At 44.7% G+C, this 22492-nt stretch overlaps 1 pseudogene; it reads left to right on the top strand.

Annotated features, from left to right (window-relative positions):
- The first annotated feature begins 589 nt into the window (after positions 1-589).
- On the top strand, positions 590-21998 carry LOC141056821 (uncharacterized; annotated as a pseudogene).
- The last annotated feature ends 494 nt before the right edge of the window (positions 21999-22492 follow it).

The raw sequence follows: 22492 nt of genomic DNA on the forward strand, positions 1-22492 counted from the left end.
AGGTCTCTACAATATCGGATCCTCTCAGTGAAGATCTTCTACAGAAGAGAATTTTCCTGATTTACCCATCAAGGATGGATATGGACAGAGACAAGATGGCGGAGAGGATGTTACACCTCACCCTAGAGATCCTCTTCCGTCTCACTGGAGAGGTGAGAGATTCTGATGACGTCACATTCCATCATTCTTATCTATGGGAATAACAGATGGACAGAACTGGAGAGGTGAGGACTCTGGAAATGTCTGTAGTGAGATTTATTAATGTGTCTCTCCATAACCAGGATTACACAGTGGTGAAGAAGACCTCTAGTGATCGCTGTCAGGACCCTGTGTCTGAGGGATGGGGAAGACCCCTGAGCCCAATCACGGGGCCTGCACCTCACCCCCTGATCCATGAGGACATCAATGACCAGAAGATCCTAGACCTCATCTACAAGATGATTGAGCTGCTGACTGGAGAGGTGACACTGCTGGGAATGCTGGGACATTATACAGTAACACTATGAAGGGATCGGGGGATGACGGTATCATTGTATGTGTCAGGTTCCTATAAGGTGTCAGGATGTCGCTGTCTATTTCTCCATGGAGGAGTGGGAGTATTTAGAAGAACACAGAGATCTGTACAAGGACGTCATAATGGAGGTTCCCCAGCCCCTCACATCTCCAGGTAATAGACAGGACTAAATACACACGGCCTATAATTATCTCTATGTAGAGAATGAATTCAGTCCCTGTATGTGTTTCCTCCAGATCTATCCAGTAAGAGGACAACACCAGAGAGATGTCCCCGTCCTCTTCTTCCACAGGTCTGTAACCAAGAAGATCCCAGTGCTCCTCAGGATCATCAGGTAGATGGAGAGAAGGTGTCAGGAGATCTCCCCTATGATGTGTAGACGGCTGTGAAGGTCTTGTGCTCAGTCTTGTTTTATCCACCAGTATTACCGTATATGTTTTATACTTGTGTAATGAGAACGGTGGAGATGGCAGGATTAGAGCTGATCATAGATGGGACTTCTCCATCTGTCGGTGACTTTTACAATATTTGTTTCAGGGTGAAGATCTGACCCATATTAATACTACAGAGACATATGTGAGAGGTGATGTGCGGTGTAAAGAGGAGATTCCCACATATGACTACCCGGGTGAGTAGTAACCACTGAATGCAGAGAAGTCACAGATTCCTCTCAGTCACCGGCTGTGGCTGCTTTATCGGTGGTGTAGTCCGGCCGTATTACCATGATCACCATTTTGCCTCTAGACCACAACATTCTCCTCCACCCAAAACTGTTCAAATGACTTTGGGCATTGAAAGCCCTTTTCTATAGAACTTCCCACCTGGAGGATCCACCTACCCCCTGGGATTTGGAGACGTTGACCGTTACCTGCCCAGATCTGTAACTATAAAGCCAAATGACAGCGTACGTAGAATGTGCTGACAAAATAGAAAATCACTTGAAGAAAAATCTTATGCTGGGCCTGTAAGAGAAAGCGGAGGGTGATGATGCTGTTGGCTTCCTAGATCCCTGAGATCTTATCGGATGAATCTTCTCTCCCTTCTGTGCTGCTGAATGTCTCGTGGTCCCTACAAGACCAGGTCCAGTCTTTCTGGCCAAACTTCCCTTTTATGAGCGACAACAGTAAATGTGCAGTGAGGCCAAGTGTGAATTTCTGTCCAATAACAGCAGAGTTTCCCTTTATCCTGACTTTTCAATTTGTATTAAAACCAACTAACTTCCAGGAGGATTGTGATAATCTCCAGGACAAACATTCCACCTGTGCCATGATAGATCTCTAAGCTGTGCGTGGCTGAGGGCTGTAATATACATTTATTCCCGCCTGCAGGAGATGTGTTGGCTCCAGCCCTGGTGTCATGGATTCACTCCATGTCATAAATTACATTGTTATTGATCCTAAGGAATTCAGATTACTGCACGGTCTCTCCTGAAATGGGGGCGCTAATACTTTCTCTACTTTTCTAGTCAGGACTCACAGTGACTCCAATGATCCACCATAAATCTTTATTTTTTTTTTATTTATTTTTTTTTATATAGCGCTAACATATTCCGCAGCGCTTTACAGTTTGCACACACATTATCATCACTGTCCCCAATGGGGCTCACAATCTAAATTCCCTATTAGTATGTCTTTAGAATGTGGGAGGAAACCGGAGTACCCGGAGGAAACCCACGCAAACACGGGGAAGAACATACAAACTCCTTGCAGATGTTGGGCCCTGGGATTTGAACCCAGGGCCCCAGCGCTGCAAGGCTGCAGCGCTAACCACTGAGCCACCGTGCCGCCACAATGAGGGCAACCCTGTTTTAGTGATGGAGTTCTCCCTTCATATTTACGTTGTTGTTGGGGATGTTACATAGAGTAATAAATTATGTCTTTTTTACCTGTTCATTCTGTATGATGGCAGAGGTATAGTATTGAGGCGCACACAGTCTAATAGGGGAGGTGCTGGTGTAAGGACTGAGAAGTCCCAAATAAAAGAGAGTCAAGGGTTCACCGCTCATATAATTTATAATGCAGAATTTCATTTATTACTGTCCAAAAAAAGCTGCTCTTACAAATGAGCGGGTCTTACCTTTTATGTTACTTATTCTTTTGTACGTACTTACAGTTTTGTCTGTTTCGTTGTATTTACATTTCATTCTTTTCTTTTAGTGATTCAGTGAGTAAGACCCGGGAGGGGCGAAATGTCTGATGTAGCTGTTGTCCCTTTTTACAACCTTGGTTACTATGTATATGAGTACCGCTCATTTGTAAGACCAGTTTTTTGGACTGTAATAAATGAAATTCTGCATTATACATCTTATGAGTGTGCACTGAACCCTTGACTCTCTATTCTGTATGATATTTTGATTGTGGCGGGATCGGCCGGCCTCACTTATGTGAGTCTGTAACTCCCTGATAGTCTTGAAAAAAATCTCTCCATTGCCGCTTCCAAATGTCTGAGATCTAAATTTAAGGTGAACCTGTCAGCAGGATTGTGCTCAGTAACCTCCAGACACTGTCAGGTCGGCGCCGTTATACTGATTACATTGATACCTGCTGATGAAATCTGTCTTGTGGTTGTTGTTTAATCTTTATTTGTAATTAGCTGAAGACCCCGGTGCTGCCCGGGCACAGTAACTAACTGTGGTTAGTTATAGCAAATTATAATTATCCTCCATCCCATAGTCCCGTGCCCATATACCCATCATACATATCCTCCATCCCATAGTCGAGTGCCCATATACCCATCACACATCTTCCATCCCATAGTCCCATGCCCATATAACCATCATACATATTCTTCATCCCATAGTCCCATGCCCATATACCCATCATACATAATCGCCATCCCATAGTCCCATGCCCATATACCCATCACACATCCTCCATCGCATAGTCCCGTGCCCATATACCCATCATACACATCCTTCATCCCATAGTCGAGTGCCCATATACCCATCACACATCCTCCATCCCATAGTCCCATGCCAATATACCCATCATACATATTCGCCATCCCATAGTCGAGTGCCCATATACCCATCATACATCCTCCATCCCATAGTTCCATGCCCATATACCCATCATACATATCCTCCATCCCATAGTCGAGTGCCCATATACCCATCACACATCCTCCATCCCATAGTCCCGTGCCCGTATACGCATCATACATATCCTCCATCCCATAGTCGAATGCCCATATACCCATCATACATAATCGCCATCCCATAGTCCCATGCCCATATACCCATCATACATAATCGCCATCCCATAGTCCCATGCCAATATACCCATCATACATATTCGCCATCCCATAGTCGAGTGCCCATATACCCATCACACATCCTCCATCCCATAGTTCCATGCCCATATACCCATCATACATATCCTCCATCCCATAGTCGAGTGCCCATATACCCATCACACATCCTCCATCCCATAGTCCCATGCCCGTATACGCATCATACATATCCTCCATCCCATAGTCGAATGCCCATATACCCATCACACATCCTCCATCCCATAGTCCCATGCCCATATACCCATCATACATATTCGCCATCCCATAGTCGAGTGCCCATATACCCATCATACATATCTGCCATCCCATAGGCCCGTGCCCATATACCCATCATACATATCCTCCATCCCATAGTCGAGTGCCCATATACCCATCACACATCCTCCATCCCATAGTCCCATGCCCATATACCCATCATACATATCCTCCATCCCATAGTCCCATGCCCATATACCCATCATACATATCCTCCATCCCATAGTCCCGTGCCCATATACCCATCATACATATTCGCCATGCCCTAGTCGAGTGCCCATATACCCATCACACATCCTTCATCTCATAGTCCCATGCCCATATACCCATCATACATATCCTCCACCCCATGCCCGTGCCCATATACCTGTCATACATATCCGCCATCTCATAGTCCCGTGCCATATATCCGTCATACATATCCTCCATCCCATAGTCCCGTGCCCATATACCCATCATACATATCCGCCATCTCAGTCCCGTGCCCATATACCCATCATACATATCTGCCATCCCATAGTCCCGTGCCCATATACCCATCATACATATCCGCCATCTCAGTCCCGTGCCCATATTCCCAATCATACATATCCGCCATCCCATAGTCCCGCGCCCATATACCCATCACACATCCTCCATCCCATAGTCCCGTGCCCATATATCCGTCATACATATCCTCCATCCCATAGTCCAGTGCCCATATACCGATCATACATATCCTCCATCCCATAGTCCAGTGCCCATATACCCATCACACATCCTTCATCTCATAGTCCCATGCCCATATACCCATCATACATATCCTCCATCCCATAGTCCCATGCCCATATACCCATCACACATCCTCCATCCCATAGTCCAGTGCCCATATACCCGTCATACATATCCTCCATCCCATAGTCCAGTGCCCATATACCCATCACACATCCTCCATCCCATAGTCAACTATTAGGCTGTGTGCACACGCTGCGGATTTTGCTGCGGTTCCGCAGCGGTTTTGGCCGCTGCGGACCCGCAGCAGTTTTTGCTGCGGTGTACAGTACAATGATTCCCTATGGGAATCAAAAACCGCAATGCAGACGGTGCGGAATTTTCCGCGCGGATTATCTGCGGTTTTCAATCCGCAGAAAGAATTGACATGTCAATTCTTTCTGCGGATTCTCCTGCGGTTTGCCATCTCCTCCATTGAGGAGATGAAAAACCGCAGGGCAAAACCGCAGAGCAATCCGCAGGTAAAACCGCAGGTCTTTTGACCTGCGGTTTCACCTGCGGATTGTACAAAATCCGCACGGATGAATCCGCACCTTTTCCGCAGCGTGTGCACACAGCCTTATGACATCATAATGAGTGGCGGCGGGGCTTGCAACCTATGATGACATCAGCGTTGCCATGGCAACCATTGTGACATCATAATGAGGGGCGGGGCTTGATACGCACACACTGCTTCCCCAGTATGCAAATAGGGGCATTATGACATCATAATGAGGGGCGGGGCTTGACGCGCACACACACTTTTTCCCCCAGTATGTAGATGGGGCAAAATTGTTTGGTGAACTGGAACGCGCGGGATTAAAATTTCACCTCACAACATAGCCTAGGACGCTCTCGGGGTCCAGACGTGTGACTGTGCCAAATTTTGTGGCTGTAGCTGCGACGGTGCGGATGCCTATCCCGGACATACACACATACATACATACATACATACACACACTTTGAGCTTTATATATTAGATTAACAGTGAACGAGATTCTCGTGCTCTGGGGCGGGGCTGTGGGTGGGGCTGTGGGCGGGGCTTTATGTGGTGCTCTGATTACATATTCCTCTGTATTGGCTTATGACAGGTCGCTGACCCCTCACTGACCTGCCCCCCATTATTACATAATGCATATAATAGCATTGATATTATTGGTGATAATGCCTATAATATTGTGGCTATTGTGAGGCTTAGAAAAAAATTACATCCAGCAAAATGTCACCAGTGGCCCCTGTCCAGTAGCATCTATCTTTTACTTATTATACAGTGGGGAAAAAAAGTATTTAGTCAGTCAGCAATAGTGCAAGTTCCACCACTTAAAAAGATGAGAGGCGTCTGTAATTTACATCATAGGTAGACCTCAACTATGGGAGACAAACTGAGAAAAAAAAATCCAGAAAATCACATTGTTTTTTTTTTTTTTCATTTTATTTGCATATTATTGTGGAAAATAAGTATTTGGTCAGAAACAAAATTTCATCTCAATACTTTGTGATATATCCTTTGTTGGCAATGACAGAGGTCAAACGTTTTCTGTAAGTCTTCACAAGGTTGCCACACACTGTTGTTGGTATGTTGGCCCATTCCTCCATGCAGATCTCCTCTAGAGCAGTGATGTTTTTGGCTTTTCGCTTGGCAACACGGACTTTCAACTCCCTCCAAAGGTTTTCTATAGGGTTGAGATCTGGAGACTGGCTAGGCCACTACAGGACCTTGAAATGCTTCTTACGAAGCCACTCCTTCGTTGCCCTGGCGGTGTGCTTTGGATCATTGTCATGTTGAAAGACCCAGCCACATTTCATCTTCAATGCCCTTGCTGATGGAAGGAGGTTTGCACTCAAAATCTCACGATACATGGCCCCATTCATTCTTTCATGTACTCGGATCAGTCGTCCTGGCCCCTTTGCAGAGAAACAGCCCCAAAGCATGATGTTTCCACCACCATGCTTTACAGTAGGTATGGTGTTTGATGGATGCAACTCAGTATTCTTTTTCCTCCAAACACGACAAGTTGTGTTTCTACCAAACAGTTCCAGTTTGGTTTCATCAGACCATAGGACATTCTCCCAAAACTCCTCTGGATCATCCAAATGCTCTCTAGCAAACTTCAGACGGGCCCGGACATGTACAGGCTTAAGCAGTGGGACACGTCTGGCACTGCAGGATCTGAGTCCATGGTGGCGTAGTGTGTTACTTATGGTAGGCCTTGTTACATTGGTCCCAGCTCTCTGCAGTTCATTCACTAGGTCCCCCCCCGCGTGGTTCTGGGATTTTTGCTCACCGTTCTTGTGATCATTCTGACCCCACGGGGTGGGATTTTGCGTGGAGCACCAGATCGAGGGAGATTATCAGTGGTCTTGTATGTCTTTCATTTTCTAATTATTGCTCCCACAGTTGATTTCTTCACTCCAAGCTGGTTGGCTATTGCAGATTCAGTCTTCCCAGCCTGGTGCAGGGCTACAATTTTGTTTCTGGTGTCCTTTGACAGCTCTTTGGTCTTCACCATAGTGGAGTTTGGAGTCAGACTGTTTGAGGGTGTGCACAGGTGTCTTTTTATACTGATAACAAGTTTAAACAGGTGCCATTACTACAGGTAATGAGTGGAGGAAAGAGGAGACTCTTAAAGAAGAAGTTACAGGTCTGTGAGAGCCAGAAATCTTGATTGCTTGTTTCTGACCAAATACTTATTTTCCACCATAATATGCAAATAAAATGAAAAAAAAACAGACAATGTGATTTTCTGGATTTTTTTTTCTCAGTTTGTCTCCCATAGTTGAGGTCTAACTATGATGTAAATTACAGATGCCTCTCATCTTTTTAAGTGGTGGAACTTGCACTATTGCTGACTGACTAAATACTTTTTTTCCCCACTGTAGGTGCTACTGCGCAGGCACCGCCACCACTGGTGACGTTTTGCTGGCTGTAATCTTTTTCTAACCCTCACAATAGTCATCTATAGATTATCAAAAAAAAGGAAGCGAGAGCGAAACGTGCGTCGGGGCCTTGGCGTGGCGCACAGGCATCTTTGAACATGGGTAAGAGGGTTTGGTTCAATCTCATGTGAGCATTGGCTTTCATATTTTGTTACTTTTTTTCTCTCCACAATACATGTGTCTATGGTAATATAATACGGAACGATACTCTATCACTTTGGCAATATGTGGTGTGCATACGTATTCCTATATTTGCCAGTGTTTATCTGCTGAATGTACATTTGCGGTTTGATTGTCTTTCTAAATGCCTCTTTTCATGTTCATGTGTGATTAAGGGAGCTTCGCACATGTAATACTCCTCTTAGGTTACTATCACATCGTGTTGCTCTCTGTCTTAATTACCTCATGCCTGTGTGGCCGCACCATGGTTGTGTTGCTGTCCGCCTGATTTTATTAGTTTTTGTACATAAGGTGTGGAGCATTTTATATGTATATTTATATGCCCTGTTTTGGTGGATTTAAATAAAGGCTTTGTCATACTTTTTTTGATAAGCAGGGATAAGATGGAATTTATGACTTTACTTATACACACACCTTCTTTTGACTCTATTCTAGCGATCTAAGCTCCCAAAGGTTCATTATTGCTTTTCATGATTAATGGAGAGTATCTCTAATCAAGAAATATGATTGTTATATCTACCTTTGATTCTAGCTATGTTTTCATCACTATTATAATGGGGGGCAGGTCAGTGAGGGGTCAGCGACCTGTCATAAGCCAATACAGATGAATATGTAATCAGAGCACCACATAAAGCCCCGCCCACAGCCCCACCCCCAGCCCCGCCCCAGAGCACGAGAATCTCATTAACTGAAAACTACAAATACAGATTATACAACAACCACAAGACGGATTTCATCACCAGGTATCATTGTAATCAGTATACCTGACAGTGTCTGTAGGTTACTGAGCACAATCCTGCTGACAGGTTCCCTTTAAGACATCTCAGCTCTGCACTATTATACACAGTTCTCTATAAATGTGTAATATTTCTCCATGAAACTCATCTGACAGAAAATATTGGAGCTTACAATAGTTTAGATTGTGACGTCACCGAGCCCCATACTCTAATTACCCCAGAGAGGTTTCACCACTAGCTGCTCATTTATTACTGATGGAGACTGTGGAGTTTGATCATTTCAGTAGATGTTATTGTCTATAGTCACAGTGTGTGATTACAGTAGTGTCCAAAATCCTCTGATTTAACCTCTTCCTGCAGCCAGTTTTGTGGTCCTAATCAGACCCCATTATTAATATCTGACGTGTGTCACTTTATGTGGTGATAAATTATTCACAGAGGATAATAGGAAACAAATGGATCTTACAGATTATTTTCCAGCTTCGCACTATACCCTACATACGGTTGTACACTACTGTCTGGGCACATGGCAGTGTTCAGAAGGGAAGGAGCGCCATTTAGCTATTTGAATGCAGATCTTGCTGGAATAGTTTGCAGACACAATGTATTGGGAGCACTGTTCATGGTCACCTGGCAGCTCAAAAGATGTCCACCATGACCATGCTTGGCTCTATCTTCTCTGCTTTCCATATCCCAAGGATTGCCTTGCTCATCGCCCTATAACACCATTACATGGATCTAGACTTACACTGGGACCCCTAGGCTTGGACCATGATGTTACCTGCTATTCTGTGGTGTTAGATGGCAAGAAGAATAGTCAGGTAGCTGGGTCAGAACCAGAAGGACAGAATACAGAATCAGAAGGCACAAGAGTAGTCAGTAAACGGGCCACGGTCACAACAGGAAACAAATACACAAGCCGCAAGCTGAGCACAGAGGACTGAACCAGAGGAGACAGCGCTGTATCTGGCAGATTCCGGCCATGTGCTTTGCGCTTTAGTAGGGTGTGGTACTTTCCAATTGGCTGAAGTAGGGAGCAGATTACTCCAGCTGGACAGCAGGAACAGATCCCAGATGAGATTGGACACACCATATGAATCCTCATAAAGTGATTCCATTTTATAAATTAATTCACTGAGGGTTATAATCCTTAGGAGGAGTGAATATTTTGACTCCACCACCACTTTCAGGAAATTAACACGCAGTGGATGTTGGAGAGTGAAAATTACACATTTGCCATTTTCTTACTCAGCACATAGTGCCCAGATTGTGCTCCAGGAGACACACACCAAAAATTAAGCGGATTCTTCTCACTATAATATTGCTAAATACAGGGATCCTAAATGTTGTTTGCGCACACTGCAAGACTCCGAAGTGAGAGCGGATTTTGCTGGATTGGTTTATGGAAACCTTGTTGCTTTTCAACAGCCTTTGAGCCACTAATAGTGCGGGAACCTCTGTTTTTCCTTTGACAGATGATGGCCCTGAGTGGGGACTTGTTTTTTGTGAGATAAGAATTGGTATTATTTTCGCCTACATAACATTGATTGGTTTCTTTTTATTCAATATTTGGGAGGCAGAATGAACAAACAGTTGAACACCACACACTACTGGTTCATCCAACAAGGTTTTCTTTTAGACTGTGAACTGTCATTGTCTTGGTAAATAAAGATTTTTACATAGCTTGCCATTTTTATCTACATTTTAAGTAGAAACATTCAAAAATATAAAACTCAAGGATATTTTATTAAAATAATTGTTTTTTATCTTAGCAGAGGACTGTATCAGGAGATCAGAGGGACAGATGACATCTTTAACTTTTAAATCTGATGATCTTGAGATCCTACAAGATACAACTGAAGTGATTGCTGTTACTCCAGATATACCATCATCCATTCACAGCCAAGATCTGTCATCTGATCCTGTGAAACAGGTCCCATCTTCTGATTCATTACCGACTACTAAGGAAAATCAAAGTCACAAAAGAGGCAATAAAAAACAAACTGCTCCTAAAGCAAAGAAGTCATTTTCAAGTTCAGAATGTGGGAAATATTTTACACGGAAATCATATTTTGTTAACCACCAGAGAATTCACACAGGGGAGAAGCGTTTTTCATGTTCAGAATGTGGGAAATGTTTTAATCTTAACTCAAAATTGGTTAGGCCCCAGAGGAGTCACACTGGGGAGAAGCCTTTTTCCTGTTCAGAATGTGAGAAATGTTTTAATCAGAAATCAGACCTTGTTATACACCAGAGAATTCACACAGGGGAGAAGCCTTTTTCTTGTTCAGAATGTGGGAAATGTTTTAATATTAACAAACATTTGATAAGGCACCGGAGAATTCACACAGGCGAGAAGCCTTTTTCCTGTTCAGAATGTGGGAAATGTTTTAAACAAAAATCCTGTTTTGTTACTCACCAGAGAATTCACACAGGGGAGAAGCCTTTTTCCTGTTCAGAATGTGGGAAATGTTTTAAACAAAAATCACATTTTGTTACTCACCAGAGAACTCACACAGGGGAGAAGCCTTTTTCCTGTTCAGAATGTGGGAAATGTTTCAGCAAAAAATCAAATTGTGTTATGCACCAGAGAACTCACACAGGGGAGAAACCTTTTTCTTGTTCAGAATGTGGGAAATGTTTTAATCTTAACTCAAATTTGGTTAGGCACGAGAGAACTCACACAGGGGAGAAGCCTTTTTCCTGTTCAGAATGTGGGAAATGTTTTAATCTTAACTCAAGTTTGGTTAGGCACCAGAGAACTCACACAGGGAAGAAACCTTTTTCCTGTTCTGAATGTGGGAAATGTTTTAACCTTAACTCAAATTTGGTTAGGCACCAGAGAACCCACACAGAGAAGAAGCCTTTTTCCTGTTCAGAATGTGGGAAATAGGGAAAGAGCATCTTGTTAGACATCAGAGCAGTCACACAGAGGAGAAGCCTTTTTCATTTTCTTAATGTGGGAAATATTTTACTTGGAAATCATCTGTTAATAAACATTAGAGACTTCACATAGGGGAGAAGCCTTTTTTTGCTCAGAATGTTGGAATCATTTTAACCAAAATTGGATCTTCTTAAAGGGGTTGTCTCTTGTCATTCCTCATGTTTGCTGACAAAAGGATAAAGCTGAAGTTTATTACTTCCAAATGTAAATCTATACCCATAATTCACCCTCTGAAGGTTAGTCAGAAGGTGACTAATAGAAAAAACATATACCCCACAGTTCAGTATATAGGGTGAGGTGACGTATACACACTCACTCTCCAAGCCTCTAATTTCTACGGGTTTCATCATCCTCACCAATGATGGCTCATCAGGAGACCATTTAATATTGACTTATATTCAAGCGAGACTAGACAAAAAACTAAAATCATGTATCATGTTATCCGAAACAGTCAGAAAACTAGCCACATATTGGCAGATCCCAGACCTCAGACTATATACTGTGTAAGTTTATAAGCCCCTCCAGTGTCAGGAATAGATAGTATGTGAAAATACAGTTTTATTCTTGTGATTTTTCTCCTATAGGGACCGACCTAGTTTGGTATTGTAACAGCTGTTAATTAGTAATGCAGACAAATTGGAAATTATCTCTGAAGGTTAAGTGTTCCCTGAGCAGTATATACTGTATTTTCACATACTATCTATGTGATAGATACCTGGCCGACCTCTTCGTGAGGTCTAAGGTCCATTACCATTCTATAGGCCTGCTCAAATTTTACCAAAAAAGAGAATGGATCATCGGAAATATTTGTTTGTAAATTCCCTAAAATATCAACTGTAGGCATGTCTTTGGGTCGCCCTCGCACACCCAGGGCAGCGGGGTACTCGGTACCGGGCCGGTGTCAGGTGGGAATGTGTCACAGCAGCGGTGACCCGGTCCATGGCCCTGGGCGCCCAATATCAATGGCGGTGATGTAGTTAATGGTAGAATAGTTTGTGACGCCACCCGTGGTGTTTGGCAAGTAAGGTGTTGAGCCAACGCTGCATACAGATCCGCTGGGACTGATGGTGTGGTGCAGCAGAGATGGTATAGCTCCCCACAGGTGGAGCTGTAGTCCCAGGGCAGTGTAGGTGCAATGGATGAGGAGAGGCACAGAATGGTATAGATGTTGTTACTCAGGTGTAGCGGTGCTGGAATAACTGGAGGACACCAGAGTATGCGGTTCCAAAGCTTTACTCACTGTTTGTAGTTCACACAACTGCCTGCCTCCGTACTGTGTTCTCCAGGTCAGGGCTCCAGCCAACCTCCAGGCAGGATAGGATTCTCCCTTCCACACTCCCCCAATATGTACCTTCACTGAACGACTCCTCCAATGCGCTTTTAGGTGCGAAGCACTTCAGTACTTAGTTACCCTGGAATACCTCTCTCTAGGTGTTCCTAGTCTTTACTTGTATGACATACAGCTGTAGCCTGCTTCGGGGACTCCTCACTGCGGCCCGGCTCTCTGTTGTGTCCCAAGTCTATGATGTGAGCAAGGCGTTAGCGGCTCACTACTCCGGTGTCTGTTGCCGGACATAAAGTTCCAATCCACCTCGGGGACCGGGCCCCGGCCTTTGCGCTCTCTGGACTGGAAGGGTTCTCTGTCTTTCTTCAACCAGCTTCCCACCGTCCTTCTATTCTCCTTCGTTCCGATCTGTTCTATCTCTCTTATGGAAGGTTAGGTTATCAATCTTATCAGTCTCTTTCTCTGGTCTTTCTCGTGCCAGCAGCCCAGATCACTGGGACCTGCTGCAGCACGTCCCTCAGACACCCATCTTCTCTCTTCTCCTCTAACCAACTGCTCACTAACCCTCACTCTTCCCACTCTTTTGTATCATCTCACTCCACCCGCCTCCCAGCACATCTCGTGTTACGAAGCAGGGTTCCACGAGGGGTGCTCTGCTAACCCCCAGCCTGAAGCTGTTAGGTGGCCCCATTGAACTATCCTGTGTGTGGAATGCAGGTGTGGAGTGTGGTCAGGAGCTCCCACATTACCTGGATGGTGGGGCACTACACCTTAGGAGAAGGTGCAGTACCTCTGTGGCGACTGAAGCCTCAGGGGAGCCACATACCCCCCCCAGGTAAGCACAGCATGTCCGCGGGCTGCAAGACAACAAAAGGTACAATACAGGAACACACAAAAATTTTTAAATGCTGTTTAACAATACTTATCTAATCTTCCTAATGTAGGAGGCACATTTCTTAAACGTTACAAACAGGCTAACTTCCTATCTTAGTATCAAAAATTTACTTAAGTGCAATTCTTAATTCAAAGTGCTATACTCAACACATTTTCTTTATTACATTTGCTATCAATTATTCTCTTTTTCTCTTTCTCTACTGGACGCAAGACACTGACCATCTACGCTTGGCCTGTCACCTGTCACTTTCAATTCTTCAGTCTTTATTCAATTCTCACAGTCTATCTCAAAACCTTTCTAACTCTATAAAAGACATTTACTTTTCATAAGACACAACATTATCAAATACGTTATCATAAAACATTCAAAATTCTTGCAAAGTGCTGAACACTGCTCCCAGCCGGGATTTCTTGCAGTGTCCCTTGACGTAGACATCGTTTTTCGAAAAGTGTCCATTCAAAAACATCATCTTCGCAAAGAGTCTTTATATGTAAAACCAAGAGAGAGCACCCAAAGGGGTGCAAACTACAAGAAAGTTTTGGATCACACAGTGTTCATGATCTCCACAGTTCCATTTGTAGAAAAACACTGCCAATCAAAAGCAGGCAACAAAAGTGCTGCCGTAAAAACATGATAGCAAACAAGGCACAACTGGTGCAAAGAAAACCCTCCTGGGTAAAGAGATTTGGTAAATTATTTTAACGGCTACCAGATACCAAGTAGTCATTAGCAATCCGCAGGTACTCCTCTTCCCACGGTGTCAAGCCAGAGATCTTTGGTTTGGGCCGCCGAACTGGAGGTGATGCAATAGAAACCTTGTTCTTGGAAACAGGTACCTGAGCAGTCTGTGGGGTACCGGTGGATGGAGCATTGATTGGTCTTGATGGCAGGTACCTCTCAATGAACTCTGCAGGGATACATTGTACATTCAGGGCGTACCATCCCCTGAATCCCTCATGCAGGGTAAAGGTCACATATTCCCCAGGCTGCAGGTCTCCATCTGGATGCCCTCTCCTCAGATGAGGCTCCACATCCCGCCGGTTAAAGAACAGATCACCAATGCGCTTGGGGTCCGCGATGAATCCAAAACCCCTCAACTTATTCACATTCAGCACCTGCCCCCAAGCACCTGCCCCTAACCAGCTGCATCCTGGGAACCGTAATGCCCAGCACGGGTCCTCTCTTTTCTCTTCAGATCTGGGCCCATTACAGCCAATCTCCTCTGCTCCCTCTCCCGGTACTCATCTGCCAGCTTTTTAATGGTGGCTCGACCATAGGCCTCATTCTGCTCCGCCCGGGACCTGCTTTGGCCTACTGGGGCCTGCGGTGCCACTGTTGGGGGTTCCGGTATCTCCTCCCGGGGACTGGCTTCCCGGTCCCAGACCAGGTCTAACACAACCTGGCCGGCCGTTGCAACGGTGGGGCAACCCCGGGTCTTCTCAGGGGAAGGGACATCGGACATACCTGAGGTCTCCCGGCGGTGCGGCCTCGGCTCCGGTGCAGTTGATGAAGGAGCAGTTGCGGGTTCTGGATCCGCAGGGGTCTCTGGGGACCGGTGCAGCCGCGCCAGGTCCAGGTGGGAGCTCTGCTTCCACTCCCGGCTCCTCCGGTAACTTCTCCGGGCCGGTGGTGCTCAACTGCATGGTCAAAGTAGATGTGTAGGTCAGCGCCGCCCGGGGACAGTCCAGTGCGGTAGCCACGGGTACCGATGGAGAGGGTGGTACCGCTGGTGTAGGCCCCACCGGGGCGCGCTCTCAGCTTCTCCAGCGCTTCTCTTCGTAGCTGCAGACGGGTAGTCATTTCAGCGATTTCATCTTCTAATTGCTGGCGGTTCATTCAGGAGTTCGGGTTGGAGCCGTCAGCCATGGCACCAGGGGTTTGCACTTGCCCGCGCTCCACAGGCCTCCTTCCCTCACTCTCCAAAATGGCGTTCTGGTGTTCTTCTCCTTGCTCCGCCCTTCTGCTTGCCACTGGCTTCCTCTGCCCCTCCTTCCGGGGGCGGCGTCTTCTTCCAGCGCCTCCATACCAAGCCAGTATACGAACCCCTTGAGGGTGGGCCATGCATCTGTCACATAGTAATTCAGGCAGGGACGGCCCAATACTCTTCGCGGTCTTTTCTTAGGACCTCCCATCTCTTCACGCCCTTCTTCTCCGCGCCAGCGGCCATTTCTAATGTCCATTTTACAGTCTATTAAATTTGGTCTTCTGCACATTTTCAAAAGTTGTAAATCCAAGGCACACAGAACCCGATGGCATCGGGTCTCGTCATCCTGTTCGTGACACCAAAATTGGGTCGCCCTCGCACACCCAGGGCAGCGGGGTACTCGGTACCGGGTCAGTGTCAGGCGGGAATGTGTCACAGCAGCGGTGACCCAGTCCGTGGCCCTGGGCGCCCAATATCAATGGCGGTGATGTAGTTAATGGTAGAATAGTTCGTGACGCCACCCGTGGTGTTTGGCAAGTAAGGTGTTGAGCCAACGCTGCATGCAGATCCGCTGGGACTGATGGTGTGGTGCAGCAGAGATGGTATAGCTCTCCACAGGTGGAGCTGTAGTCCCAGGGCAGTGTAGGTGCAATGGATGAGGAGAGGCGCAGAATGGTATAGATGTTGTTACTCAGGTGTAGCGGTGCTGGAATAACTGGAGGACACCAGAGTATGCGGTTCCAAAGCTTTACTCACTGTTTGTAGTTCACACAACTGCCTGCCTCCATACTGTGTTCTCCAGGTCAGGGCTCCATCCAACCTCCAGGCAGGATAGGATTCTCCCTTCCACACTCCGCCAATATGTACCTTCACTGAACGACTCCTCCAATGCGCCTTTAGGTGCGAAGCACTCCAGTACTTAGTTACCCTGGAATGCCTCTCTCTAGGTGTTCCTAGTCTTTACTTGTATGACAGACAGCTGTAGCCTGCTTCGGGGACTCCTCACTGCATCCCAGCTCTCTATTCAGTTGCTGTTGTGTCCCAAGTCTATGATGGGAGCAAGGCGTTAGCGGCTCACTACTCCTCCTGTGTCTGTTGCCGGACATAAAGATCCAATCAACCTCGGGGACCGGGCCCCGGCCTTTGCGCTCTCTGGACTGGAAGGGTTCTCTGTCTTTCTTCAACCAGCTTCCCACTGTCCTTCTATTCTCCTTCGTTCCGATCTGTTCTATCTCTCTTATGGAAGGTTAGGTTATCAATCTTATCAGTCTCTTTCTCTGGTCTTTCTCGTGCCAGCAGCAAAGATCACTGGGACCTGCTGCAGCACGTCCCTCAGATACCCATCTTCTCTCCTCTAACCAACTGTTCACTAACTCACTCTTCCCACTCTTTTGTATCATCTCACTCCACCCGCCTCCCAGTACATCTCGTGTTACGAAGCAGGGTTCCACAAGGGGTGCTCTGCTAACCCCCAGCCTGAAGCTGTTAGGTGGCCCCACTGAACTATCCTGTGTGTGGAATGCAGGTGTGGAGTGTGGTTGTGGAATGCAGGTGTGGAGTGTGGTCAGGAGCTCCCACCTTACCTGGATGATGGGGCACTACACCTTAGGAGAAGGTGCAGTACCTCTGTGGCGACTGAAGCCTCACGGGCGCCACATCTCCGGTTGTAAACAATACCAATTGTCTAAGTCTGTCTTCTTTTGTACTATGTGTCATTTCATGATCATCATTTAATCTGGGTGCAGTCGGTAATCTTTTTCCCATATGTGAAGGTAGCCATACTTTGAATATCTTATTTTTTTGTTCATCATTAAGATTGATTTTTTCTGTGTTTGATTAAAAAATGTCCGCATTATAAAAGGCGTCCATCTTATCGTTGTAATTTGGAATGTCTTTTACAATTTTCATTAACTGATCATGTATTTTCAGATTAATGCGTGCTGCACTGTCATGTAATTTTTTCCGTTGTATGTCATCTGCCTGTAAATCCTCTACTGTGACATCTGGATCTTGTGTGTTTGGTACAAATGATGAGGCAGCAGCACTGTCCTCCTGTTTACCTGTTGATCTTGTGTTAGCAGAAACCTTTTTTATATCTTGTCGCAATTTGGACAATAACTGTCCGAGTATCAATCTGATCTTCCAATTGTTCAATATGTTCTGACAATATCAAACAATTTGAACAATCGAAGTAATTTCCGTCAGACTCCTGTGTGTCACCTGGTGTGTCAGTGTGATTAATTTCCTGTGTGACAGTATAAGTTTTATGTTTCAGTTTTCTTAAAGACTAAATTATTGTACACTCGGACCATGTGCATGACATTTTGAAGCTTTCTTTGTAACTTTTTACTGAGAAAAACCTCTTATCAATTTTAACATTTTCTGCTTCACATTGACTATACAAACTAGACCATAATTGTGCATCTGTATGGCTATGAACATACTTAAACTCTGTTACTTTTCTTAGAATAATCATGTATAAAATCCATTTTCTCACCTATGGAGCGTCTTTTCCTCTCCTGGGTTGATCCTTTGTCTCCTGGGTTGATCCTGGATGGTCCTTTGTCTTTACTGAAATCCTTAGACCTCCATCTGGATGGGACGCATGCAGCTCTTTATGGTTGGAGATCCTTACACGTAGTCTGTAGATTCAGTCTGATCTTTGTGACGTGAAATGGTGGAATTCCTGAGGAGGCTTTGTACAACAGGTGTGTTTTCGTGTACAAACAATGATGGAATGCCAGCCTAAATTAGCACAAAAGGTCAACCTGGCCTGAGCTCGCCAAAATGAAGAAAAATATTTCTTTCTTACTTTTCAAGTAAGAGCACGGTGAGGATAAAAAGGAAAAGCGATGTTGAATTGTGGATAAAATAAATCTTGTTTAATTGTTCATTCAACAAGTGATTACAAAAATGAGGAAAAGTGAGTACATGACGTAATAAATATTGAAGGAAAAAACAAGCATTCATAGTTCTTACATATGGCCTTGAGTTGAGCAGCTGTGGTCCGTGTGTTCGAGAGTCTCCAGCTTATGGGAGATCTCCTGAACAAGAGTAAGGTTGGATTTTATACTATTTTGACCCATAGACTTGCATTAGTGTCTGTCCTATAACCACATATGGTGATTTGCCGCTATATTCGTAGCCTTTTCCATATTAGAAGAACTTTAGTTATTTTAACACTTTGCATATAGTTATTACCTTAGCCTAAGAAACTTAAACCTATGGAGAACCATTCATTATAAATAGTCACATACTGACAGTTCTGACAAGTGACCTATAGGTTTGACAAGCAGGGAACAGATGTATCAGCCAAAATCCTCAGAATAGCTCTCTCATCCACTGACCAGAGTTTCTGCTAGCTAGTTAGACTCTGCATATGTGAATTAATCTGTATTTTTTATTATAGAAATACTGATATGTTACAACATAGCATTGATTGGTTTCTTTTAATTCAATATTTGGGAGGTAGAATGAACAAACAGTTGAACACCGCACACTACTGGTTCATCCAACAAGGTTTTCTATTAGACTGTGAACTGTCATTGTCTTGGTAAATAATTAGTTTTTTACATAGCTTGCCATTTTTATGGACAGTTTAAGTAGAAATGTTCAAAAATATAAAACTCAAAGATATTTTATTAAAAAATAATTGTTTTTATTATCTTAGCAGATGACTGTAACAGGAGATCACAGGGACAGCTGATATCTTCAATTTTTAAATCTGATGATCTTGAGATCCTACAAGATACAACTGAAGTGATTGCCATTACTCCAGATATATCATCCATTCACAGCAAAGATCTGTCATCTAATCCTATGAATCAGGTCCCATCTTCTGATTCATTACCGACTACTAAGTAAAATCAAAGTCACAAAAGAGGCATTAAAAAACAAACTGCTCCTAAAGCAAAGAAGTCATTCTCATGTTCAGAATGTGGCAAGTATTTTACATGGAAATCACATTTTGTTTATCACCAAAGAACTCTCACAGGGGAGAAGCCTTTTTCATGTTCAGAATGTGGGAAATGCTTTTAAAAAAAATCAGATAGTGTTAGGCACCATAGAACTCACACAGGAGAGAAGCCTTTTTCATGTTTAGAATGTGGGAAATGTTTTACACAGAAATCAAATTTTGTTACCCACCAGAGAATTCACACAGGGGACAAGCCTTTTTCATGTTCAGAATGTGGGAAATATTTTAACAATAAATCAGTTTGTGTTAAGCACCAGAGAACTCACACATGGGAGAAACCTTTTTCCTGTTCAGAATGTGGGAAATGTTTTATCAATAAATCAGAATGTGTTAGTCACCAGAGAATCCACACAGGGGAGAAGCCTTTTTCCTGTTCAGAATGTGGAAAATGTTTTGCACATATGGGTCGCCCTCCCAGGGCTGTGGGGTACTCGGTACCGGGCCGGTATCAGGGGGACGTGTCACAGCAGCGGTGACCCAGACCGTGGACCTGGGCGCCCAAGCAATGGCGGAAGATGTTGTGAATGGTGGAATGTAGTTAGATGAATAGTTCGTGACGCCACCTGTGGTGTTCGGCAAGGGAGGTGTTAAGCCGATGCTGCAGACAGATCCTCTGAGACAGATGGTGTGGTGCAGCAGTGATGGTATAGTCCTCCACAGGCAGGGCTGTTGTCCCAGGGCAGTGTAGATGTGGAGACACTTAGATGGTGTAGTGTTTGGCGCAGGGGATGTAGCAGTGCCAGGCGGACGGACGCAGGAAGGAATGGAGGACACCAGGGCATGTAGTTCCAAAGCTTTACTCACAGTCTGTAGTGCCCGCTTCTGTGCTGTGTCCTCCGGGTCAGGGACTCAGTCAACCTCCAGGCAAGATGGAAAGCTCCCTTCCACACTCTGCCAACTTATGTGCCTTTTCTGAACGTCTCCTCTATAGCGCCTTTAAGTGTGAAGATCTCCTTGTACTGAGTTACACTGGAGTTCCTCCTGACAGATGTTCCCAAGAACTCTACTTGTACGGCAGACAGCTGTAGCCTGCTTTGGGGACTCTCTACTCCTGAGTCCCGGCTCTCTATCCGTGTTGCTGTTGTGCCCCCATTTACAGCCCACTACTCCACCGGTGTCTGCTGCAGAACCATTAGCATTCATACAACCTCGGGGACCGGGCCCCGGCCTTGCGCTTAGAACGTCTAGGCAGGGTCCTTCCTCTAACCCACGTCTTCTGTGTTCCCTTTTACTCCTACGTTCCGTACTTGTCTTTCCCTTCTATGGAAGCTCAGGCTTCGGTTCAATGTCCGGTTCAATGTCCTTCTTTCCTTTCCTTTCCCGTGCCAGCTGGCTCAGGTCACTGAGGCAGCTGCAGCACTCCTTCCTCCATCCCTTCTTCCAGGGATCCCCACTCCTCTACGAGTGGCCTCTCAACCTCCTGTCAGACTGAACCCCGACTGAACCTCAATCCTGGAACTGTTCCGTTCTTTTATATCTAGTCTAAATTCCACCCACCTCCCAGCACATCTAGTGTTCCAAGCAGGGAACCACCAAAGGTGCTCTGCTACTCTCTAAGCAAAGAGCCGCAATGTGGTTATGCTGAACTACTCTATTGTGTGGGATGTGAGTGTTGGAGCGTGGTCAGGAGCTCCCAACTTACCAGGATGGTGGGGCACCACAGCTTAGGAGAACGTGCAGTACCTCTGTGGCGACTGAGCCTCAGGGGCACCACACATAAATCACAGTTTGTTATCCACCAAAGAACCCACACAGGAGAGAAGCCTTTTTCATGTTCAGAATGTGGGAAATGTTTTAACAATAAATCAGTTTGTGTTAAGCACCAGAGAATCCACACAGGGGAGAAATCTTTTTCCTGCTCATAATGTGGGAAATGTTTTAACAATAAATCAGATTGTGTTAAGCACCAGAGAATCCACACAGGGGAGAAACCTTTTTCCTGTTCAGAATGTGGGAAATGTTTTAACAATAAATCAGATTGTGTTAAGCACCAGAGAATCCACACAGGAGAGAAGCCTTTTTCATGTTTAGAATGTGGGAAATGTTTTAGAAGGAAATCAAATTGTGTTCAACACCAGAGAACTCACACAGGGGAGAAGCCTTTTTCCTGTTAATGTGGGAAATATTTTAACCAGAAAGCGCTTCTTGATCTCCATCAGAGCTGTCACACACTTTTTCATTTTCTTAAAGTGGGACATTTTTTACTTGGAAATCAACTGTTAATAAACATCAGAGATGTCACATAGGGGAGAAGCCTTTTATATGTTCATAATGTTGGAATAGTTTTAACCAAAATTGAACCTTCTTAAATTGGTTGTCTCTTGTCATTCCTCATGTTTGCTGACGAAAGGATAAAACTAAACCTTATTAATTGCAAATGTAAATCTATACCCATAATTCACCCCCTGAAGGTTAGTCAACAAGTGACTAATAGAAAAAAACATATACCCCACGTCTCAGTATATAGGGTGAGGTGACGTATACACATTCACTCTCCAAGCCTCTCATTTCTATGGGTTTCATCGTTCTCACCAAAGACGACTCATCAAGAGACTATTTAATATTGGCATATACTCAAGTGACACTAAACAAAAAAAAACTAAAATCATGTATTGTTATCAGAAACAGTCAGAAAACTAGCCACATATTGGCAGATCCCAGACCTCAAACTATATGCTTCTGAAGTTTATAAGCCACTCCAGTGTCAGGAATAGATAGTATGAATTTGAATTTACCAAATGGCTGCAATGAAACAATTTAAAAATTTTAAAGGGGTCTGAATACTTTCCGTACCCACTGTATCA

Source organism: Dendrobates tinctorius, unplaced genomic scaffold (genome assembly GCF_039654945.1).
Source record: "Dendrobates tinctorius isolate UK_male_01 unplaced genomic scaffold, ASM3965494v1 ptg000200l, whole genome shotgun sequence".
Lineage (NCBI taxonomy): Eukaryota > Metazoa > Chordata > Amphibia > Anura > Dendrobatidae > Dendrobates > Dendrobates tinctorius.